Source organism: Mustelus asterias, chromosome 19, assembly GCF_964213995.1.
Source record: "Mustelus asterias chromosome 19, sMusAst1.hap1.1, whole genome shotgun sequence".
Lineage (NCBI taxonomy): Eukaryota > Metazoa > Chordata > Chondrichthyes > Carcharhiniformes > Triakidae > Mustelus > Mustelus asterias.
In genome coordinates, this window is record NC_135819.1 from 50681013 (window position 1) to 50705157 (window position 24145).

Consider the following 24145-nt stretch of genomic DNA (forward strand, 5'->3'; position numbering starts at 1 on the left):
GCATGGGGTCCTTGATTATGCAGTAGCGGGAAGTGTAGAAGGAGTCATTGGATGGGAGGCTGGTTTGTTATGGAGTTGTGGTGAACCATCGTTGGTTCCCACCAGGTAGTATTGAGCCAGGGTCTGGCCAGTACTACGAGTCTGTATATATGTTGCTGTTGGGGTTAGGGTTGGGCTGTTCTACCTGTATTATAGTTATTATGGTACATCCCAGTCGGGCTCCGCCTCCTGGGCAAGGTATAAAGGTCACTGCTCTGTCTGGGACCCCTCAGTCTGGGATCGTGTATTATATATGGTAGCTCTATTGTAGTAGTTAATAAAAGCCTTTATTTCCTCGAGCATCTCTAGCCTCGTGAGTTATATCGCGCATCAGGAGTCATGGAGGTTTATAGCATAGAAACAGGCCCTGCAGCCCAACTTGTTCATGCTGCCCTTTTTTAACCCCTAAGCTAGTCCCAATTGCCTGCATTTGGCCGATATCTCTCTATACCCATCTTACTCATGTAACTGTCCAAACTCTTTTTAAAAGAAAGATTGTACCCGCCTCTACTACTACCTCTGGCAGCTTGTTCCAGACACTCATCACCCTCTGTGTGGAAAGAATTGCCCCTCTGGTCCCTTTTGTATCTCTTCCCTCTCACCTTAAACCTGTGCCCTCTAGTTTTAGACTCCCCTATCTTTGTTAAAAGATATTAACTATCTAGCTAATCTATGCCCCTCATTATTTTATAGACCTCTATAAGATCATTCCTAAGCCTCCTACGCTCCAGGGAAAAAAGTCCCAGTCTATCCGGCCTCTCATTATAACTCAAACCATCAAGTCCCGGTAGCATCCAAGTAAATCTTTTCTGCACCCTTTCTAGTTTAATAATATCCTTTCTATAATAGGGTAACCAGAACTGTATTGTACACAGTATTCCAAGTGTGGCCTTACCAATGTCTTGTACAACTTCAACAAGACATCCCAACCCCTGTATTCAATGTTCTGACCAATGAAACCAAGCATGCCGAATGCCTTCTTCACCACTCTGTCCACCTGTGACTCCACTTTCAAGGAGCTATGAACCTGTACCCCTAGGTCTCTTTGTTCTATAACTCTTCCCAGCGCCCTACCATTAACTAAGTCCTGCCCTGGTTCGATCGACCAAAATGCATCACCTCACATTTATCTAAATTAAACTCTATCTGCCATTCGTCAGCCCACTGGCCCAATTGATCAAGATCCTGTTGCAATCCTAGATAATCTTCTTCACTGTCCACTATGCCACCAATCTTGGCGTCATCTGCAAACTTACTAAATATGCCTACTAAATTCTCATCCAAATCATTAATATAAATGACAAATAACAGTACACCCAGCACCGATCCCTGAGGCACACCACTGGTCACAGGCCTCCAGTTTGAAAAACAACTCTCTACAACCACTCTCTGTCTTCTGTCGTCAAGCCAATTTTGTATCCATTTGCCTACCTCCTCTGGATCCTGTGAGATTTAACCTTATGCAACAACCTACCATGTGGTACCTTGTCAAAGACCTTGCTAAAGTCCATGTAGACAACATGAACTGCACTGCCCTCATCTACCTTCTTGGTTATCCCTTCAAAAAACTCAATGAAATTTGTGTGACATGATTTTCCACTCACAAAGCTATGCTGACTGTTCCCTAATCAGTCCTTGCCTCTCTAAATGCCTGCGTGATGGACTGGGCTATGACATGGAAAAAAATCAAAATGGAAAAATATGTTTAAGAAGGTATTGTAACATTTGTAGAGAGCTGTTTAATAGATCTCAGCAACAATAGGAATAGCTGTTTAGCTTCCTGCAAGCAGTATATATGAAGGAAACCTGATTTGAAAAGCAAGCTGTTGGCATTCCTCAGAAGCAAAGCCAGAGAAACATAACTACGTTGTATGGTAACGGTTACTGGATTTCAATTGAATTTAAAATCTGTAAGGTATTGTGCAACAGTTTGCAGAGAGTTAACTCTGAAGGGAGTTAAGTTTACAATATTTGGAATTGTTTAAATTAGTGTTACTGTGTATAGACAGTGGGCGGGAGTCTCCAGCTAATCACGCCGATTCTCCCATCTCGCTGCAGTCTACAGATGTTTGGCTGAGCGCCAAATTCTTCATCCTCTCTGGATACGGCAATGGGACGTGAACAGCTGGAGAATTCCGGCCAGTACCTCAGTTAAGTACATTGCTAGTTTACTTTACTGATTTTTTTATGAGCTGTCTTTGATAAAGCTACTGAATAGAAGTGCATTTGTTTTTATAACAGATTGAATATTGGGTGTGATTTTTAAAATTTTGAATGGGTTTCATAAATGTTTTTTTCGCTATCAAGTGCGTATGAGTGAGAGTTGTATTAGATGGTTATAAGTAGTTTTAAAATCGTCACATGATCTAAGAGGGCTGACCATGGTGGAAACTGGGTGAGTGCCTTTTGTCAGGAAAATATTGGCATCATGAAACATTAGGGAAATCCAAGAAATTGGCTATGTGAATGGAATTAGTGTTTCTTAATTGACATTTATTTTGCTAAAATCGTTGCAAAAAATCTGGGACACAATTCTCTGGATTTCAAATCTTTCTTCACACATAAAATACTGTTGGGGTCAGTTGTTTCAAGTTCCCCTTCAGGGATTTGAAGAACTTGGCATATACCATCAGCCATGTGCTATGGAGATATCAGGGGCCATGGAGGGTATGGAGGATATGGGGTGTGGGTGGTGGCATGAATTGGCACAGAGTGGCCATGGAGGATATGAGGAGACATATGTGTCAGGGTCTTGAGTTGTCATGGGAGGGCCACACGGGTGTGAGGGATATGAGGGGTAAAGTCAAAGAGGGCTTAACAGCCTCTAAAACTACACAGACTGACATTTCTAACCAGCCTGTCTCAGCACTCGCTCACCCCCATGGCATCCCAGGAAGGATCTGCTTCTGGAGTTAGTGGTCCCATCTCAATATTGCCACCATCTCCCAGAGCAAAAATTGGATAACACAAGGCTTTTTACCCTGCAATGGGCCAGTGCGTCAGGTAATTTCCCACCTTGAGCTACCTGCCTGAGTGTCGAAATTCTGGGTGTTATGTGTTCAGAAGCAGAATGGTGGAAGGAAGCAAGTGAGATAAGGTTACTCGATGTGCCTAATGTCTCCTTCTACTAACACCGATTTGTCAAACTCCCTTTTCCTGACTGAATGAATTTTGAATTCAAACACAAAATTGGTCCACCAAATTCTGCACCAACCTTTAAAGATTCTCAGGAAATTAGATACATCAGTAATTCCATAAAACAGCTGGTGGTATTTTTATCTTCTTCAGGAACTGGAAACTTTGTTAACTCCAACAATATCTTGTCGAGAATGCAGAGCAGGATTTGATATTTCGGGTTGGAATCACAATTTCGAGGACTGATGGAAGTCTCAATTCTGCACCGTGTCAGGAGCTGTTAACCTGTCCCTCAAACCTGGAGGGTTGATAGGGCATCCCCCAGCACAGAAGAAGTTGCAGCCAGCCATTGCAGGTATAGGAGAGAGGGGGCACCTCCATATTGAGGTGCTCTCTCAATACTTTTAAAACCTTTGAAGAAAAGTATGGCTGGAGCTGTCAGGCTAGCATTAGTAATGAGAGACCATCCACAGGGCAACATTTGACTACAACTATAACCAAGTAGGCAAAGAGTGGGCTTCAAAGGCATTATAGAATACCGATCTGTGGTCTTCCTCTGTGAGATTGTCTCCAGGCAGCTGCTGTGCTCTTGTTGCCATGGGACACCCACGCACCAACAGGAAAATTCCAGTTGGCCACCACTCCAGTCTTTAATTATCTTTTTAATGAGTTCAAGTTTATAATCCAGGTCAGAAACTCCAAGATACTTTCTGAAGCCAGCCTAGACCATAAGTTTTGCACTTAGAATTTGGTGTAGATAAACATGATGTGTTTCACTCCAGATATGATTTAAATGACCCACTAGGGAGCTTTTATCAAACAAAGTTTATTTAAGAATACAGTTAATATAGGGAAGGAAAACTAGCAATAACTTTTACCAATTACAAACAAGAAAAAAAAACAAGCCTGATATTGTATATACCTCACCAGCTCAATGTACTGTTCCGTACAACAAACCTCCTTACAAACATACACTCGTCCCAGGTTGAGCACATGAATGCTCACATGATTTTTCCAGCTTTGCAACACCTGCTGTGACTTTGTTCTTTGGTTAGAGAATTGAAACTCTGGCTTCTCCATTCTGGAAGTCCCAGCGTCTCAAGGTAGAGATAGTGCCACTTCTGACCTTTAGCTAACAAACAAGCAAGAGCAAATTTTTCATTCCAGGAAGGCAAGAAAACCTGCTTTCAGCGAGCCAGCAAAATTTCTAATACCAGGGAGAGAGACAAACACCAGCCTGGAGTCCAAATACCTTCTAACTAGCCAGCAGCCAAAACTGAAAGTAAAAGAACTCTTGGGAGAGGAAAAAACTGTCCCAGTTGACATGTTAATCAATCTTCCCACAACAATTCAAAAAGGGTTGTAAACTCCCGGAGAGTGCATTTGGCCCATATTAAAAATAAACAAAACCCAATTTAAACCATTTAAGCAACAATAAAAGGACATCTAATCAGACAGGTTGGCAACAATGAAAAAGAAACAGCGCTGCTGAAAACTGCAGAGAAAATGCTTAAAATAGGGTATCCATTCCACCCCGACACATCCCTTTCTAAAATGACTGGTGGGTGGGGGGTGGGGGGGGGGGGGGGGGCAGTGGCATAATGATGCCAGTAAATCAAAATGCTGGCCAGCAGCATGGAATTTTGTGACTGCCCATCCCATTGCTGCTTACATATCAGGGTGAACATTTTGTCCCTTATTCTTAATATTAGTTTGATGACATACCTTTAACAGCAATTACTTGAAAGGATGGGAGCATGAATGTACCTTGATATTCTCCAGTCATACTTCCTAATTGCAGCCTTCACTCTATCATAGAATCCCTAGTGCAGAAGGAGGTCATTCAACCCATCAAGCCTGCACCGACAACGATCCTACCCAGGCCCGATCCCCGCAACCCCACGTTTTACCATTCTAATCCCCCTGACATTAAGGGGCAAGTTTGCATGGCCAGTCCACCTAACCTGCACATCTTTGGACTGTGGGAGGAAACCAGAGCACCTGGAGGAAACCCACACAGACACGGGGAGAACATGCAAACTCTGCACAGACAGTGACCCACGCCGGGAGTTGAACCCAGGTTCTTGGCGCTCTGAGGCAGCAGTGCTAACCATCATGTCACACGCACTCATCTGACACTAGTCCACCATTCATTCCCTGCATTCTCTGCTATCACCATTATTAGCACTGAGCACTTTGCCACTGTGAAGGCTCTATCCCAAATCAATCTGCTTTATCGGTCCTCTCATCTCCTTCAAATTCTTCTTAGAAAACCTGTCGATCTGATTATGTATTTGGCCCCCTCCCTCCTTATCCTTTCTCATTTCCTGCTCAGCATCCTCCTCTCACCCTTGTATAACACTTTAAGACATTCTTCTTTGTGAAAGGATAATTAAAATGGAAATTGTTGTTGATTCTACAATTACAGCATATGTTCCTCTCTCAATTAATGGGCTTGTGTCCAAGCACAATCACAATTGCAAGCTAAAGTGAAAGGCATCAGTGGTTATTGTGAAGAGTAAAGACTCTCGGTTTCTTCAGTTTTAAAGACACTTTTTATTCATGGATTCAACTCGAAGCCTTTATTCCTGGCTGACATTAGAGGAGATGGGGAAATCTCCCAGTAAGATTGGCTGTCATAAGAATATACATTCATGTGGAAATGTACACCCTAGTCTACCGGGCAAGGCACCTCGTTCAAAATGCTTAATACTTCCACTCCTCAAAAACCTACTCATCAAAACCCATTTAGCTCTTCCTGAGTTTTCTGACACACTATTGTTGCCTTGCGAATTGGGTCCCAAACATTTACCATCTCAGTTCAAAGTAGTTAAATCTAAATTAGCTATAACCCTTGTTTTCAACCAAAGCATATACCCTCATTGCAAATCTGTGCAAAGTCAAACAATTACTTAGTTTTCAGTTCATCTGAACTCTTTAAACATTGATAAAATCTCTCCCAATACTTATTTTCTCTGGTCATTTATTTTCCAGATTCCTTATTCTCTTTTTGTGTTGCTCAGATACCTGATCCCCAGCATCAGTTTAGTTACCCTTCATGCACCTTTTCCAATCATGATGCTCCGTCAATAACACAATGACCGTCTCGACATTGTACTCCAGGTCTAAACAATGCATTAAGTTCCAGAGATCTCTGCAGAGCCATTAGTTTGTCACTAAACCTAGCTGCATTAAAAGTATTTGACAACTGTAAGTCATTGGCAAAGAACAGCAGCATAGCTAATGAGCTCACACTCTCTGACAGTTACTCCAAAAAGACAAGAAGAATCAGAAAAAGACCGACATAACACAACACATAACTCAGCTTAACTGTTTTCATTCAATGGTGCAGAAGAATGTCCCAAACAATAGTAGAGTGACGGAAAAGCCTTGGATTATTCAGATGCTATTTAGGAGCACCAAGAAGACAGAGTGATGCCTAGTGTCCCTGATTCAGTTATTATTTATGTGTACACCATAGAACATAGTAGAACATTCAGAAACACATGGGCACAGGTTATTTAAGAAGCTATTTATCAGTATTGTGAATTTCCAGTTTTCAGAATAAAATACATTTTTAGGCATCATTTCCCCATTTTTAGCTTCTTATTTTAATGTTTCATGTGAATTTTCTATGAGTATATGCATTATTTCATTAGTCTAGAGCAACAAACTCATCACATCTGTTTACTCATCTGTGCTTTCTCCTTCCAGCATGTTTTCAGTGCAGTGCAAGGTCCCCTGGAATGCCAAACAGGACAGCCCAACTGGCACTCACCTCATGCAAAAGCATGCCAACCCTTCCGCAGCCATCGAAGCGAGGGTCGGTTGGAGCAGCACCAACTTCCAGAGGCTGCATCCCTCTAAATATAAATTCCATCTTATAAGAAGCTGCATGCCTGTTACATTCAATGCAGTTGTTGCAGTTGTGAGGGCCTAAGATCTCACCCTGTCTAATCCCCGTTCAGAGCTGGGGCATGAGAATGCAAGACTTAGGGAATGCCAATTTCTCCCCACCCCCACGGCAATATCCTTGTCAGAATGTGCAGAGGCTCTACTCTCAGTAAGCTATGTTGGAAACTGATACTCAAGGCAATTTAGCGTATCTAAAGCGTACATACAATATCTGAGCCTGTGTTTACAACATTTTAATGTGAAAGATTGGATGTACATATCTATGCATACTGAATTGGTTTGCAAGAAGTTAAGTGTGGCCATATATTCCCATGACACATCATCAAACTGGAATGAAATTAGATCATTTTGTTGAAACAATATACTTTGTCAATATATGGCAAAGATTCTTGAAGCTTATTATTCAATCATACACCTTCATGTTTGCCATACACTGAGATTGCTAAACTAATTCGCCGGAATTCTACCACTGCCCACCACGGAATTGGAGCGGACGAGGGGCGGACAACAGGAATGTCCTCGTTTAAGCAAGGCCGTAAAATCCCATCTGAATCAGATTTATTAATTGTTTTATATTGTACGCATACATAGTGAGGCTTTCTGAGTACAGACCCTGATTTGCTCTCTGATCTTTCATGCATAATCAAGTAAAAGCTAACAAAATTATCCTCAAAACATCTATTGATGACATTTCTGACATTTCTACGTGCCTGAGGATTTGATTATTGGTGCGCAAAATGGATGTTTAATGTTAAAGGACAAGGTGGATATGTGTATTTCTATGATCGTATATTTTTAAAAAATCATTTACATGATTTGGGAATGGCAGGCTAGGCCAGCAATTATTGCTCATGTCAAGAAACTGTGATAAATGAAAATCAAGGGATCTACTAACTGATTAAAGTGTATAGTCAGAGTTACCCACATGACTGGGACAAAGGAATTCTATTTTTACTATTTGCCATTAGGGATGCACTAAATTATTCTACAAAATTTAGTCCTTTTGAATTGGTGTATGGGCATGAGGTGGGAGGACCACTCAAATTAATTCAGGTGAAGCTGTTAAGTAAGAAGTCAGAAACCACACTCTTTGACAATGTGTCAATCTTTAGATAGATACTAAATGGGGCATGTGAATTGACGAGGGAGCATTTAAAAATATTGTAACAAGCAATGAAAACAGAAGCCGATAAGAAAGCAAAGACTCATAGTTCTAAAGCAGGGTTAGAAAGGCTAGTTTTATTGCCTATATTGGGAACCATTAAAAGTGAACCGTACCAAATTGGGAAAAAACTGAAGTGAAAAGTGAAGTGAATTATCTGGTAAGCACTTTAGATAGAAGCTCATCCCACAGAGTATGTCACATAAACATGCCTAAGAAATATTTTGATAGAGAAGATGACAAAAAACAAGATATTTTGATAGTAATGAAAAAGGGAGAAGAAGAACGGTTTTATTCTGAAAGTGGCTTTCCTCAGATTCAATTGTGTAATGAAGAAGTATTTAAAGATTTTTAACTTATCTTCCAGATAAGAGCCAAGGTGAATATCAGTTGTTTGGGTTTAATATCAGTTGTTTGGGTTTAATCTCAGTTGTTTGGATTTAATATCAGTTGTTTGGATTCAGTATCAGTTGTTTGGATTTAATATCAGTTGTTTGGGTTTAATCTCAGTTGTTTGGGTTTAATCTCAGTTGTTTGGATTTAGTATCAGTTGTTTGGATTTAATCTCAGTTGTTTGGGTTTAATCTCAGTTGTTTGGATTTAATATCAGTTGTTTGGATTTAATCTCAGTTGTTTGGGTTTAATCTCAGTTGTTCTGGGTTTAATATCAGTTGTTTGGGTTTAATCTCAGTTGTTTGGGTTTAATCTCAGTTGTTTGGATTTAGTATCAGTTGTTTGGATTTAGTATCAGTTGTTTGGGTTTAATCTCAGTTGTTTGGGTTTAATCTCAGTTGTTTGGATTTAATATCAGTTGTTTGGATTTAGTATCAGTTGTTTGGATTTAATATCAGTTGTTTGGGTTTAATATCAGTTGTTTGGATTTAGTATCAGTTGTTTGGGTTTAATCTCAGTTGTTTGGGTTTAATATCAGTTGTTTGGGTTTAATCTCAGTTGTTTGGATTTAATATCAGTTGTTTGGATTTAGTATCAGTTGTTTGGATTTAATATCAGTTGTTTGGGTTTAATCTCAGTTGTTTGGGTTTAATCTCAGTTGTTTGGATTTAGTATCAGTTGTTTGGATTTAATCTCAGTTGTTTGGGTTTAATCTCAGTTGTTTGGATTTAATATCAGTTGTTTGGATTTAATCTCAGTTGTTTGGGTTTAATCTCAGTTGTTCTGGGTTTAATCTCAGTTGTTTGGGTTTAATCTCAGTTGTTTGGGTTTAATCTCAGTTGTTTGGATTTAGTATCAGTTGTTTGGATTTAGTATCAGTTGTTTGGGTTTAATCTCAGTTGTTTGGGTTTAATCTCAGTTGTTTGGATTTAATATCAGTTGTTTGGATTTAGTATCAGTTGTTTGGATTTAATATCAGTTGTTTGGGTTTAATCTCAGTTGTTTGGGTTTAATATCAGTTTTTTGGGTTTAATATCAGTTTTTTGGGTTTAATATCAGTTGTTTGGATTTAGTATCAGTTGTTTGGGTTTAATATCAGTTGTTTGGATTTAATATCAGTTGTTTGGATTTAATATCAGTTGTTTGGGTTTAATATCAGTTTTTTGGGTTTAATATCAGTTGTTTGGATTTAGTATCAGTTGTTTGGGTTTAATCTCAGTTGTTTGGATTTAATATCAGTTGTTTGGATTTAGTATCTGTTGTTTGGGTTTAATATCAGTTGTTTGGGTTTAATCTCAGTTGTTTGGATTTAATCTCAGTTGTTTGGATTTAATATCAGTTGTTTGGATTTAGTATCAGTTGTTTGGATTTAATATCAGTTGTTTGGGTTTAATATCAGGTTTTTGGGTTTAATATCAGTTGTTTGGATTTAGTATCAGTTGTTTGGGTTTAATATCAGTTGTTTGGGTTTAATCTCAGTTGTTTGGGTTTAATCTCAGTTGTTTGGATTTAATATCAGTTGTTTGGATTTAGTATCAGTTGTTTGGGTTTAATATCAGTTGTTTGGGTTTAATCTCAGTTGTTTGGGTTTAATCTCAGTTGTTTGGATTTAGTATCAGTTGTTTGGGTTTAATCTCAGTTGTTTGGGTTTAATCTCAGTTGTTTGGGTTTAATATCAGTTGTTTGGGTTTAATATCAGTTGTTTGGATTTAGTATCGGTTGTTTGGGTTTAATATCAGTTGTTTGGGTTTAATATCAGTTGTTTGGATTTAGTATCAGTTGTTTGGGTTTCATCGCAGTTGTTTGGGTTTAATCTCAGTTGTTTGGATTTAATATCAGTTGTTTGGATTTAGTATCAGTTGTTTGGATTTAATATCAGTTGTTTGGATTTAGTATCAGTTGTTTGGGTTTAATCTCAGTTGTTTGGATTTAATATCAGTTGTTTGGATTTAGTATCAGTTGTTTGGATTTAATATCAGTTGTTTGGATTTAGTATCAGTTGTTTGGGTTTAATATCAGTTGTTTGGATTTAGTATCAGTTGTTTGGGTTTAATATCAGTTGTTTAGGTTTAATCTCAGTTGTTTTGGGTTTAATCTCAGTTGTTTGGGTTTAATATCAGTTGTTCTGGGTTTAATCTCAGTTGTTCTGGGTTTAATATCAGTTGTTTGGGTTTAATCTCAGTTGTTTAGGTTTAATCTCAGTTGTTTGGGTTTAATATCAGTTGTTAATATCAGGGATTTGTTCCCAGGAGCAGGCTGAGGGTAAGAGAGTGGGTTTTCTGACTTTAATTAATTATTTATTTTTTTGTTTCCTTACACTCTTATTAACTTTTCACTGTCTTACTTGACATAAAGTGTCCAGTATGAGTGTGAAACCAGTGTGTTGTTCCCAGTGTAGGATGTGGGAGGTCCTGGAGGCATCTGGCCTCCCGGACATCCACATCTGTGAGGGGTGTGTCGAGCTGCGGTTCCTGAGGGACCGTGTTAGGGAGCTGGAACTGCAGCTCGAGGATCTTAGGCTGATGAGGGAGAATGAGGAGGTGATAGACAAGAGCTATCATCAGGTGGTCACACCAGGGAAACGGGAGGAGGCCAAGTGGGTGATGGCCAGGAAGGGTAAGGCTAGGGTGGTTGAGAGCACCCCAGTGGATTTGCCCCTGCACAACAAGTACTCCTGCTTGAGTACTGCTGGGGGGGACAGCCCGCCTGGGGGAAGCAGCAGTGGCCGTGTCTCCGCAGTGGAGTCCAGCCCTGTAACTCAGAGGGCTAAGGAAAAGAGGAGGAAGGCGGTATTAATCGGGGACTCGATGGTGAAGGGGACAGACAGGCGTTTCTGCGGAGGTAGGCGGGATTCTCGCATGGTGGTCTGCCTCCCTGGGGCCGGGATCCAGGATGTCGCTAGTCGCGTCCCGGAAATCCTGAGGTGGGAGGGAGAGGAGCCTGAGGTAGCGGTACATATTGGTACCGCTGATGTGGGTAGGAAGGGAGAAGGGGTCATGAAAAGGGAGTACAGGGAATTAGGGAGACAGCTGAGAAAGAGGAAAGCAAAGGTAGTAATCTCAGGATTACTGCCTGTGCCACGGGAAGGTGAGGGCAGGAATGGAGTGAGGTGGAAGATGAATGTGTGGCTGAGGGACTGGTGCAGGGGGCAGGGATTCAGGTTCCTGGACCATTGGGACCTCTTTAGGGGCAGGGGTGATCTGTATACAAAAAACGGGTGGAACTTGAATCACACGGGGACCAATATCCTGGCCGGTAGGTTGGCTAAAGTTACTGGGGAGAATTTAAACTAGATAGGTTGGGGGGAGGGGAGCTAGAAGAGTTGACTAGGATCAAGGAACTAATTGATGGGGTGGAGGATGCAGGGGTAAGGGGAATTACAAAATTAATGGTAGAGGAGAGGGTGCAAGTGAATGAAGGCGGTAATTTAGATAAGGGAGTAGAGGGAGAGGGTGTTCGCGACTCATCAAAGCGGGTCCAGATAAAAGCTGGAATAAGGACACTTTGCCTGAATGCACGAAGCATTCGGAACAAGGTATATGAGTTGATGGTGCAAATCAGCACGAGTGGGTACGATCTAGTGGCCATTACAGAAACGTGGCTGAAAGGTGACCAGGACTGGGAGATGAATATCCAGGGGTATCAGGCGTTTAGGAAGAATAGACAGGAAGGAAAAGGTGGTGGGGTCGCGCTATTAATAAGAGATAATATCAGGGTAGTACTGAGGGATGACATAGGCTCTGAGGAACAAAACGTGGAATCGTTATGGGTAGAGATGAGGAATAGTAGAGGGAGAAAGACACTAGTAGGTGTGGTATATAGGCCCCCAAATAATAATGTTGAGGTGGGGAGGGCTATAAACAAGCAGATAAGGGATGCGTGTAAAAACGGAACGGCAATAATCATGGGGGACTTCAACATGCACATTGACTGGCAGACTCAAGTCGGTAAGGGTGGAATGGAGGAAGAGTTCTTAGAATGCTGTCGGGATAGTTTCCTTGAACAGCATGTTACGGAACCGACGAGGGAACGAGCTATTTTGGATCTGGTATTGTGTAACGAGGTAGGTAGAATTAAGGATCTTATTGTGAAGGACCCTCTTGGGTCTAGTGACCACAATATGGTCGAATTTCTGATTCAGATGGAAGAGGAGAAAGTTTGGTCCCAAACCAGTGTCCTCTGTTTGAACAGAGGGAAATATGATAGGATGAGGGATGAATTGGCTAAGGTAGACTGGGAGAGCAGGCTGGCAGGTAGGATAGCTGAGGAACAGTGGAGGATTTTTAAGGAGATCCTTTTCAGTTCTCAGCAAAAATATATTCCAGCAAAAAACAAGGATTGTAAGAAAAGGGAGAACCAGCCGTGGATAACGAAGGAAATAAAGGAGAGTATTAAAATAAAAACAGCTGCGTACAGAGTGGCCAAAAATAGTGGAGAAACAAGTGATTGGGAAAAATTTAAGAAACAACAAAGAGAGACTAAGAAAGCGATAAAGAAAGGAAGGATAGACTATGAAGCTAGGCTAGCAATTAATATAAAAAATGATAGTAAAAGTTTTTATAAATATATAAAAAGGAATAGAGTGGCTAGAGTGAATGTTGGACCCTTGGAGGACGAGAGGGGGGAGTTAATAGTGGGAAATGAGGATATGGCTGAGTCTTTAAATAAGTTTTTTGTGTCGGTCTTCACGGTGGAGGACACAAATAGTTTGCCAAATATTAACGATAGAGGGTTGGCAGCAGGAGAAATACTTAATACAATTAATGTAACCAGAGAGGCAGTGCTGGGTAGACTAATGGGACTGAAGGTGGACAAGTCCCCGGGTCCGGATGGAATGCATCCCAGGGTATTGAAAGAAATGTCAGAGGTAATAGTGGATGCGTTAGTGATTATTTATCAAAACTCGTTGCATTCTGGGGTAGTGCCGGTTGATTGGAAAACGGCTAATGTTACGCCGCTGTTTAAAAAAGGAAGGAGACAAAAGGCGGGTAACTATAGGCCGGTCAGCTTAACGTCTGTAGTAGGGAAAATGCTGGAATCCATTATTAAAGAGGAGATAGCAGGGCATCTGGATAGAAATGGTTCGATCAATCAGACGCAGCATGGATTCATGAGGGGAAAGTCGTGCTTGACGAACATGTTGGATTTTTATGAAGATGTGACTAGGGCGGTTGATGGAGGAGAACCGGTGGATGCGGTGTTTTTGGATTTCCAAAAGGCGTTTGATAAGGTGCCCCATAAAAGGCTACTGAAGAAGATTAGGGCACACGGAGTTGGGGGTAGTGTGTTAAAGTGGATTGGGGACTGGCTATCCGACAGGAAGCAAAGAGTCGGAATAAATGGGTGTTTTTCCGGTTGGAGGAAGGTAACTAGTGGCGTGCCGCAGGGATCGGTACTCGGGCCGCAACTATTTACCATTTATATAGATGATCTGGAGGAGGGGACGGAGTGTAGGGTAACGAAGTTTGCAGACGACACAAAGATAAGTGGAAAAGTGAATCGTGTGGAGGACGGAGAAGATCTGCAGAGAGATTTGGACAGGCTGAGTGAGTGGGCGAGGATATGGCAAATGGAGTATAACGTTGATAAATGCGAGGTTATACACTTTGGAGGAAATAATAACAAATGGGATTACTATCTCAATGGAAACAAATTAAAACATGCTACCGTGCAAAGGGACCTGGGGGTCCTTGTGCATGAGACGCAAAAGCCCAGTCTGCAGGTACAACAGGTGATCAAGAAGGCAAATGGGATGTTGGCCTATATTGCGAAGGGGATAGAATATAAAAGCAGGGATGTCTTGATGCACCTGTACAGGGCATTGGTGAGGCCGCAGCTGGAATACTGTGTGCAGTATTGGTCCCCTTATATGAGGAAGGATATATTGGCATTGGAGGGAGTGCAGAGAAGGTTCACCAGGTTGATACCGGAGATGAGGGGTTTGGATTATGAGGAGAGGCTGAGGAGATTGGGTTTGTACTCGTTGGAGTTTAGAAGGATGAGGGGGGATCTTATGGAGACTTATAAGATAATGCGGGGGCTGGATAGGGTGGAGGCGGAGAGATTCTTTCCACTTAGTAAGGAAGTTAAAACTAGAGGACACAGCCTCAAAATAAAGGGGGGTCGGTTTAAGACAGAGTTGAGGAGGAACTTCTTCTCCCAGAGGGTGGTGAATCTCTGGAATTCTCTGCCCACTGAGGTGGTGGAGGCTACCTCGCTGAATATGTTTAAAGCGCGGATGGATGGATTCCTGATCGGTAAGGGAATTAAGGGTTATGGGGATCAGGCGGGTAAGTGGTACTGATCCACGTCAGATCAGCCATGATCTTATTGAATGGCGGGGCAGGCTCGAAGGGCTAGATGGCCTACTCCTGCTCCTATTTCTTATGTTCTTATGTTCTTATAAAACTATTGGGATACATTAGATAAAATAGAGGTCGCTATGAATGACATAGATGTTGGAGATACAGTTCCATTAAAACAACATCTGTATTGACTAAATCCAGCAAGGTTATCATAGTTGGAAAAAGAAATTGAATGCATGCTCCCAAATGATGTTATTAAATTAAGTTCATGTGATTGGAGTTCATCTATTGTGATGGTGCCAAAGCCAAAATGGAATCCAGAGACATTGGGCGTGATTACTGGGCGTTCATCTCACTTCCTGCTGCAGAGAATTTGGCGCCCTGTCAAATCTCCATTTATCGCAGCGGCATGGGACAATCCCACCAGGGTGAACGGTGGTAACATTCTGGCCATTGTGTCAATGACAGGAATTTTATTACCATGAGCGATCCATTTTCTATTCCATGATTGAAAGGATTATATTGAAAGACTGGGACAGTCAAAACTCTGAGTGAGGTTCCAGTGATGCTGCCCTTGGGCGATTCTTCAGTGCTTCCCTCCGAGGTGTCATCCAGGGGGTTGTAGGCAGTTTGCTCCAGAGCAGCAGGGGCGGCACCAACACCCGAAGGGCCGTCTCCTCAGGGTCCAGAGCTGCAATAAAAAGCACACATTAGGGGAAGGGAGGTAAAACATTCTACCCAGCATTGCACCTACTTCGAGGAGGGCCTAGGTTGAGGGTGCACTTCTGCTCACTTGCATGCTGAATGCCGACCCGGCTGCCCATGACCATTCAAGATGACCCATCGCCCCCTGCCAGCTCCATGGCACACTGTTCAACGCTGGTCAGCTGCCGTAGGTCAGGCACACCACCATCAGTCTGTGCAGTTTCGTGCATGTTCTGAATGCTTTTCTCCTGTGGGAACATAAGGTGGATAGCAAGAATTATCATATTGCAGTGCATGGTGCGCAATGCGGGCCTGTGTCTCGGACGTTGTGCTGTCAGTTTCGGGGAAAGCGGTCACCACCGAAGGGTGCTGGTTGAGGGGTGAGGGGAAGGGGTTAGATTTTGTTCCTGGGGAAAGGGTAACTTGTTGCATGCCCTTCAGGTGTCTAAGCATGGGTTGAAATCCGTGCCAAGCATGTGCGTGGTTCCAAGTGGGATGCTCACTCACCCTTGCTGCGTGAAGAAGGTCGTACAGTTTTTTGTGACACTGCCAGCCAGATTGCGGTGTCAGGCTCCTGGCATTCACCGCTTCTGCCACCTCCTCCCACAATGCCATGGCGGCTACACCCCTTAGGTGAGGGCCCTGGCCAGGGAAGATCTGCTCACGCCTCTCCTCTATGGCATCTAACAGGGGCTCCTGGTTGGCCTCAGCGAATCTGTGTGTGTGTGTGTGTATGAGTGTGTGTGTGAGAGAGATGATTGTGTGAGAGTGAGATGTGTGTGTGAGAGGCAGAGATGAGTGTGTGTGTGTGTGTGTGTGAGGGAGAAGCGTATATGAGGCGAATTTTCCCATTACACCTGCCACAGGAATTGTAGTGGGTGAGAGGCGGATCACGGAAAGGTCCATTGACCTCAGGTGGGATTTTCCGGTTTTGGAGCGAGCGCGGCTGGAAAATTCCACCCATATGTGTTCATTTTTAGTGGGGAATGTATTTATCTGCTTAAGCACAGTGGCCATTCAGGTACAGAATTGCCTTTAGAACTAACCATTTTGCATTCATTAAGTTGAAAGAGCCTTTGACCGTCAACATGTGATATCTAACAATGGTCACTCTATCGGATACCTGAAGCCATTGAAGATTACACCCTACCATAGCTATCCACATGACTTAACAGCTTACAAAGTTAGATTGTCTGCAGCTCAGTAGGAAGGGGTGATGAGAGGTCCAGATGAGTTTCATGGACAGGATAAATTCAGAAAGGCTGTGAGAGAAGATGGGTGAGAAACTGATAAACTACACAGATTCAGAGCTAGGGCAGCAGAGCGACTTGGAAAAGGTTTTTATTGGTAGGAAAGTGGGAGGATGTAAGTAGCAGTGGTCCCAATTAATGATCTCAATTCAAGTGACAAGTCCATGAACTCCGATATGTTGAGAAGTGTAAGGGTTGGCAGTATTAATGTGTTCAGCCAGGTCCAAGCAATAGATGGCTAAACCAAGTGCGCAGCCCTTGAGCGAGCAAAGACAGAGGGAGAGACTGTGATCCACCTTATGTTAGGGACAAGGGATTATATCATAGAATCATAAAATCCCTGCAGTGCAGAAGGAGGTCGTTTGGCCTATTGAGCCTGCACTGACAACAATCCCACCCAGGCCCTATCCCTGTAACCCAATGTATTTACCCTTCTAATCCCCCTGACACTAAGCAATTTAACGTGGCCAGTCCACCTAACCAGCACATCTTTGGACTGTGGCAGGAAACTGGAGCACCCAGAGGAAACCCACGCAGACACGGGGAGAACATGCAAACTCCACACAGACAGTAACCCGAGGCCGGAATTGAACCCGGGTCCCTGGCGCTGTGAGGTAGCAGTGTTAACCACTGTGCCACTGTGCTGCCCCTAAAGGTAAAGTTTTTTTCTCTCCAGGAACGGACACAGAAGGAAATAGAATTGGAAAGTGATGGAAGATTTGGATGATTTGGAATATAGGGAAGGGGTCAGAGATTATCCTGACTGGGAAAGAAGGGCCATGGCAAGGTAAGTGGCTGCAAATATTAGTGGGGGAGTTTATATGGAGAGAGGAGTTGTGGGAGGACAGGAGAGCAGTGAAAATCAGAGGGGAGAGGATAAGGAGGTAATGATTTCAAAGGTGAGGGGGGCAAAACATGGTGATGTGCTTGAATGAAGTGAATTTTTAAGAAGATGAGGTGGAAATATCAAGGTGTGATTTTCGGTTAAAGGTAGCAGAAAATCCAGTCATGAGGGAAGACTTCAGCAAGGGAAATGGTGATTACCTCAGCGCAAACCAACTTGAGGTGGGGACATCAAGTAGGCCGTTTATTTACAAATGCTAAGACTCTGAAAACGTCCTCATTCATAGGTAATAAAAATAAAACACCTCTTATTTGTCCTTATTCACTGCAGCAAGTGGCACACTTTGGCCACCAATATGAGCACACTTTCTGTTCACAATTTTGAAGGCCTAGTTGGCTGCATAGCCTCTTAAACAAAAGAGCACTGCATGTCTCAACGTTTAGACTCACTGGCCAGAATACTCCGGTCTTGCACGCCTCACTACCGTTGCCAGTGGGAACGAAGAATTTGGTGCTCCACCAAATCTCCATTCACAGCAGCGGGATTGGAGAATCCCAGCCACGGGCGAGGCCGAAGAATTCTGGCCATTATTTGGATTGATGGATAAGTTAGGGTCTGACTCTGGGTTGAATCCAATGTTCTGCGAAGTTGTGTATGCGCAGCAGCCTGGAATTTTACTGAGTGGCCTTCTTTTAAGTTAAATGTCACATGTGCAGATATGCTAAAAAAAATTTAAAGGTACCACACATTGAAAAAACTGACTTCACACATTTTCCAGGGAGCATTGGTTGTATTGAAGCTTTCCTCATTGCTGTTTCTAATGAATGTTAATTTTCTCTTTCCATTCCTGTCACAAGATAGACCGATCAAGATTAAGTTCCCCATGCAAAATGAATAATCTCGTTGTAAAGTTGTACACTGAGTGGCACTAAAATTTGATCCCTCTGTAGTTAAATCTAGTTCTCACCAGTCTTCCATTTACTTAATCATACCTGACAGAAAAGCTGCTGAACTTCTTGGCTGTTCTGCTTAAGGTGATCTGCAGCATTTTTCATACAGTCTACATATACATCAATCAGCCTTTAGTTTCCAAACTTTGTTTTTTTTTAAACTGAACTCATTCGTCACCAATACAATAACTCACAATAAACAAAGAATATTTCCTGAATCCGTCAAGGATATAGCTCGGGATTTTTCTTTCCATTATTTTACCGGGTAGGCTTTGTCCCTGTGATCAAATTGTTAAAATATTGGGGGCAGGTTTTATATAAATAATGGCCCCTATTCCAGCATGAACAAGTGAGGCAGCAAGACGGAAGGTCAAAAAGTATCCCAGCTTAAGGTCTGGAAGTCAGTGCAATTGTGGAGTAGGCCTCAACTTAAGTATCTCATTGTGTTCAAAACAGTTGGCAACCTCAATAATATATTTAAATCCAGATGTGAATGTGCAGCTAGGGCCCTAGCCAATTTTAATCTTGCAATTGGCTCACCATTTGCTGCCTGCACTCAGTAGCTATGAGTGTAGAGCATTCAAATGCGTTAATCTTTCCCTGTAGGTATGATGCGCGACAATCAAGCACGAGGTACAAGGCTTCAGCGATTGAAGGCTTTTATTGACAAACAATGGAACTATCTAAACACGAGTACACCATTCCAGACTGGAGGGGTCCCGCCTGAGCAGAGGGTCTTATACCTCTCCCAGGAGGCGGGGCCCGACCGGGATGTGCCATAACAGCATCCACCACAGGTATATTAATCCCACAGTGTAAACACCCTAGCCCAACAACAACATTATAACAACCCCACAGTGTCAACACCCTAATCCAACAGCAACATTGGAATAACCCCACAGTGGTAACCAATGATGGTTCACCACATTCACCCCTCCTTTGAAAACAAAGGCCGGCAGGGTGCGAAAACAGATTACATATATACAAAAAAAATCTACAAGTCCAGACGGTCTGGAGGACCGCACCGTCGCTGTGATCTCCTCAACACCGGTTGTGACACCGGAGCAGGTGCTTGCGGTGGCGTTCTCTCCAAAACAGCATCCGGCTGTCCCCTCGAGGACTCACGGGCCGGTTGACCCTGGTGAAGCGGTGGTGCAGGGGATCCCGGTACCTTCTGTGGTGGCGCCGATCTCCGGGTCTCAGGCAAGCTGTACATGGGAGTATAACTGTTATGCACTGGTCCCGGTGCTGACCGCGCCACGTCCGGGGAAGAAATAAGTGATAGGGGATTCGTGACAGGGGGTATGGGAGCGACAGGGGTTGCTACGTCCCCTGCGGGCGCCAGGTCTCGAATCGAGACTGTGTCCTCTCGCCCGTCAGGATATGCCACATAGGCATACTGAGGGTTGGCGTGGAGGAGTTGGACCGGTTCGACCAAGGGGTCGGACTTGCGGGCCCTTACATGTCGCCGCAGAAGGACGGGTCCTGGGTACGTCAACCAGGCTGGTAAAGATATCCCCGAGGACGACTTCCGAGGGAATGAGAACATCCTCTCGTGGGGAGTAGCATTGGTTGCCGTACACAGGAGGGAGCGAATGGAATGAAGCGCATTTGGAAGGACCTCCTGCCAACGGGAGAGTGGAAGGCCCCTGGACTTCAGCGCCAATAGGACAGCCTTCCAGACTGTAGCATTCTCTCTCTCCACCTGTCCGTTGCCCCTAGGGTTGTAACTCGTGGTTCTACTAGAGGCAATCCCGTATGAGAGCAGGAATTGCCTCAAGTCGTTACTCATGAACGACGAGCCCCTGTCGCTATGTATGTAGCAGGGGTACCCGAATAGGGTAAAAAGATCACGGAATGCCTTGATCACCGTGGCAGTCGACGTGTCCGCACAGGGGACAACAAACGGGAACCGGGAGTATTCATCTATGATATTGAGAAAGTACACATTCCGGTCCGTTGAGGGAAGGGGGCCCTTAAAATCCACACTCAGCCTGTCGAAGGGGCGAGTGGCCTTGACCAATTGTGCCCGGTCAGGTCGGTAAAAGTGCGGTTTGCATTCCGCGCAAATCCGACAGCTTCTCGTTACTGACCTGACATCCTCCACCGAGTAGGGCAGGTTGCGGGCTTTTATGAAGTGGTAGAGCCGAGTGACCCCAGGATGGCACAGGTCATTATGGAGGGTGTACAAGCGGTCCTCCTGCATGGTAGCGCATGTTCCGCGCGAGAGGGCATCCGAGGGCTCATTGAGTTTCCCTGGACGATACATAATATCGTAATTATAGGTGGAGAGCTCAATTCTCCACCGCAAGATCTTGTCATTCTTGATCTTGCCCCTCTGCGTATTACTGAACATAAACGCCACGGATCGCTGACCCGTGATCAGGGTGAACCGCTTCCCCGCCAGGTAATGGCGCCAGTGTCTGATGGCCTCCACAATAGCCTGGGCCTCCTTCTCCACCGCTGAGTGCCGAATTTCGGGACCTTGAAGGGTGCGGGAAAAAAACGCGACGGGCCTGCCTGCCTGGTTTAGTGTGGCGGCCAGGGCGAAATCCGATGCATCACTTTCCACCTGAAAAGGGATGGATTCATCCACCGCGTGCATCGTGGCTTTCGCAATGTCGCTTTTCAAAGCCTTGAAGGCCAATTGGGCCTCCGGCGTAAGTGGGAAGGTCGTGGACTTGATGAGCGGACGGGCTTTGTCCGCGTAGTTGGGGACCCACTGCGCATAATAAGAGAAGAAGCCGAGGCATCTCCTCAGTGCTTTAGCGCTAGCGGGCAAGGAAGTTCAATAAGGGGGTGCATACGGTCTGGATCAGGGCCGATGACCCCGTTTTCCACCACGTATCCCAGGATAGCTAACTTGCGCGTACGGAATACACACTTCTCCCTGTTATAGGTCAGATTCAGGTGAGACGCAGTGCGCAAAAAGTTCTGGAGGTTTGTGTCATGGTCCTGCTGGTCATGGCCGCAGATGGTGACATTATCCAGGTACGGGAAGGTAGCCTGCAACCCGTTCTGGTCCACCATTCGGTCCATAGCACGCTGGAAGACCGAGACCCCATTGGTGACACCAAATGGAACCCTAAGAAACTGATACAGACGACCATCCGCCTCAAAAGCCGTGTATTGTCGGTCCTCTGGGCGGATGGGGAGTTGGTGGTAGGCGGACTTAAGGTCTATGGTGGAGAACACCCGGTACTGCGCAATCTGATTGACCATATCAGATATGCGCGGGAGAGGATACGCATCCAGCTGCGTATAACGATTAATGGTCTGACTGTAGTCGATGACCATCCGGGGTTTGTTCCCGCTCTTAACCACCACGACCTGTGCTCTCCACGGACTAACGCTGGACTGTATGATCCCTTCTTTGAGGAGCCGCTGAACCTCAGATCTGATGAAGATCCGGTCTTCAGCGCTGTAACGCCTACTTTTAGTAGCGATGGGCTTGCAGCCTGGTACCAGATTCTTAAATAAAGAGGGTGTGGTGATCTTTAGTGTGGAAAGATTGCATGCGGGGCGCTTTGGACGATTTGGAGGCTGCGGCTGATTCCCTACTGCCAGCGAAGGGAGTGGCCCACCGTACTGTAGGATCACACTCTTCATGTGGACCATAAAGTTTAGTCCGAGGAGAATTGGCGCGCAAAGATGCGGCAACACAAGGAGCCTGTATCGCTCGTAGATTGTGCCCTGCACCTCCAGAGTTACCACACATCGTCCTTGGATCGGTACAGACCGGGACCGTGATGCCATAGAAATTGTCTGTTTGGCAGGTAGAACCCGGAGTCCACACCTCTTTGCAGTGTCAGGGTGAATAAAACTCTCAGTGCTCCCACTGTCAAACAGACAATACACAGTACGACCATTTACCTTGATGTTCATCATTGAACAGTCAAGCCTGTGATGCTTTGCCTGGTCCAGGGTGATCGACGCCACCGTTGGCCCTTGGACGTCACTGCAGGCAGCCGAGGTTGATGCTGAGGACCCCTGCTGGTCGCTCCTGGTCGTCGTCGTCGACCAAGATGGCCGCCCCCATGAATCGCACGTGGGTGAGGGCGCCAAGCGTAGCGAATCCTGGTGGTCATCCTCCTCCTCCGCCAGCCACAATGGCGTCGTCCTGGGTTCGCACGTGGACGGACCTCGTGGGTACTGCGACGCCGATGGAGATTGTCTCCGTTCTGGAGGGTCACAGGCTGCACTGCCGTTCTTGGGCTTCGATCTGCAGACTTTCGCGTAGTGCCCCTTTTTACCGCACTGACTGCAGATCACCATTTTAGCTGGACACTGTTGCCGTGGATGCTTGGCTCCTCCGCAAAAATAGCACCGCTGGCCGCCTGGAGCTGCCGCCGTCGTCGGGTCGATATGGGAGCGCGAGCCCGTGGGGCGAGGAGGGATATGTGCCTGCTCCTGCCACGTTGTCTCCACGTGGTCTTCTGGATACAGGGCCAAGCTTTTTGACGCTGCCTCCAGCATCTCAGCCATCTCCATCGCTTGGGTCAGGTTGAGATTCCCTTTCTCCAACAGCTTGAGCCGGATGTACGAAGACCCTACCCCTGCCACAAACGCATCTCGGGCGAGGTCGTACATATACTGCTCAGCCGATACAGCTTTGCAGTCGCAGCCCCTGGCAAGCTGCAAGAGCTCATTGGCGTAGTCCTCCATGGTTTCGCCCGACTGCCGACGTCGTGTAGCGAGGAGGTAACGAGCGTGGATCTCGTTGGGTGGTCTCGTGTATTGCTTTTTCAAGAGTTCAATGGCCCTCGGGTAAGTGGTTGCCGCACGAATCGCGAGGTAGACCGTGTCGCTTACCCTCGCGTGGAGGACCTGGAGTCTGTCGTTGTCCGTAGTAACTGCTGCAGAGGCTGCCAGGTAGTCCTCGAAACACTTCAGCCAGTGGTCGAAGGTGTTAGAGGCACCGACCGCACGTGGATCCAGCGTCAGACGCTCTGGTTTCAGCATTTGCTCCATACTCTCTTTACTGTCGAGAGTTTCGTGTTTGTCAATAAAATTGATGCGCGACAATCAAGCACGAGGTACAAGGCTTCAGCGATTGAAGGCTTTTATTGACAAACAATGGAACTATCTAAACACGAGTACACCATTCCAGACTGGAGGGGTCCCGCCTGAGCAGAGGGTCTTATACCTCTCCCAGGAGGCGGGGCCCGACCGGGATGTGCCATAACAGCATCCACCACAGGTATATTAATCCCACAGTGTAAACACCCTAGCCCAACAACAACATTATAACAACCCCACAGTGTCAACACCCTAATCCAACAGCAACATTGGAATAACCCCACAGTGGTAACCAACGATGGTTCATCACAAGGTACACAACTTCTCCATTGGCAAGCCTTCAGATTTGCCTCCTCATGGCTACACAGGGAAACTGGCCCTTTAAAGGGACAGTTGTAGTTCTCAGTACACCTGGATTAAGGTTGAGG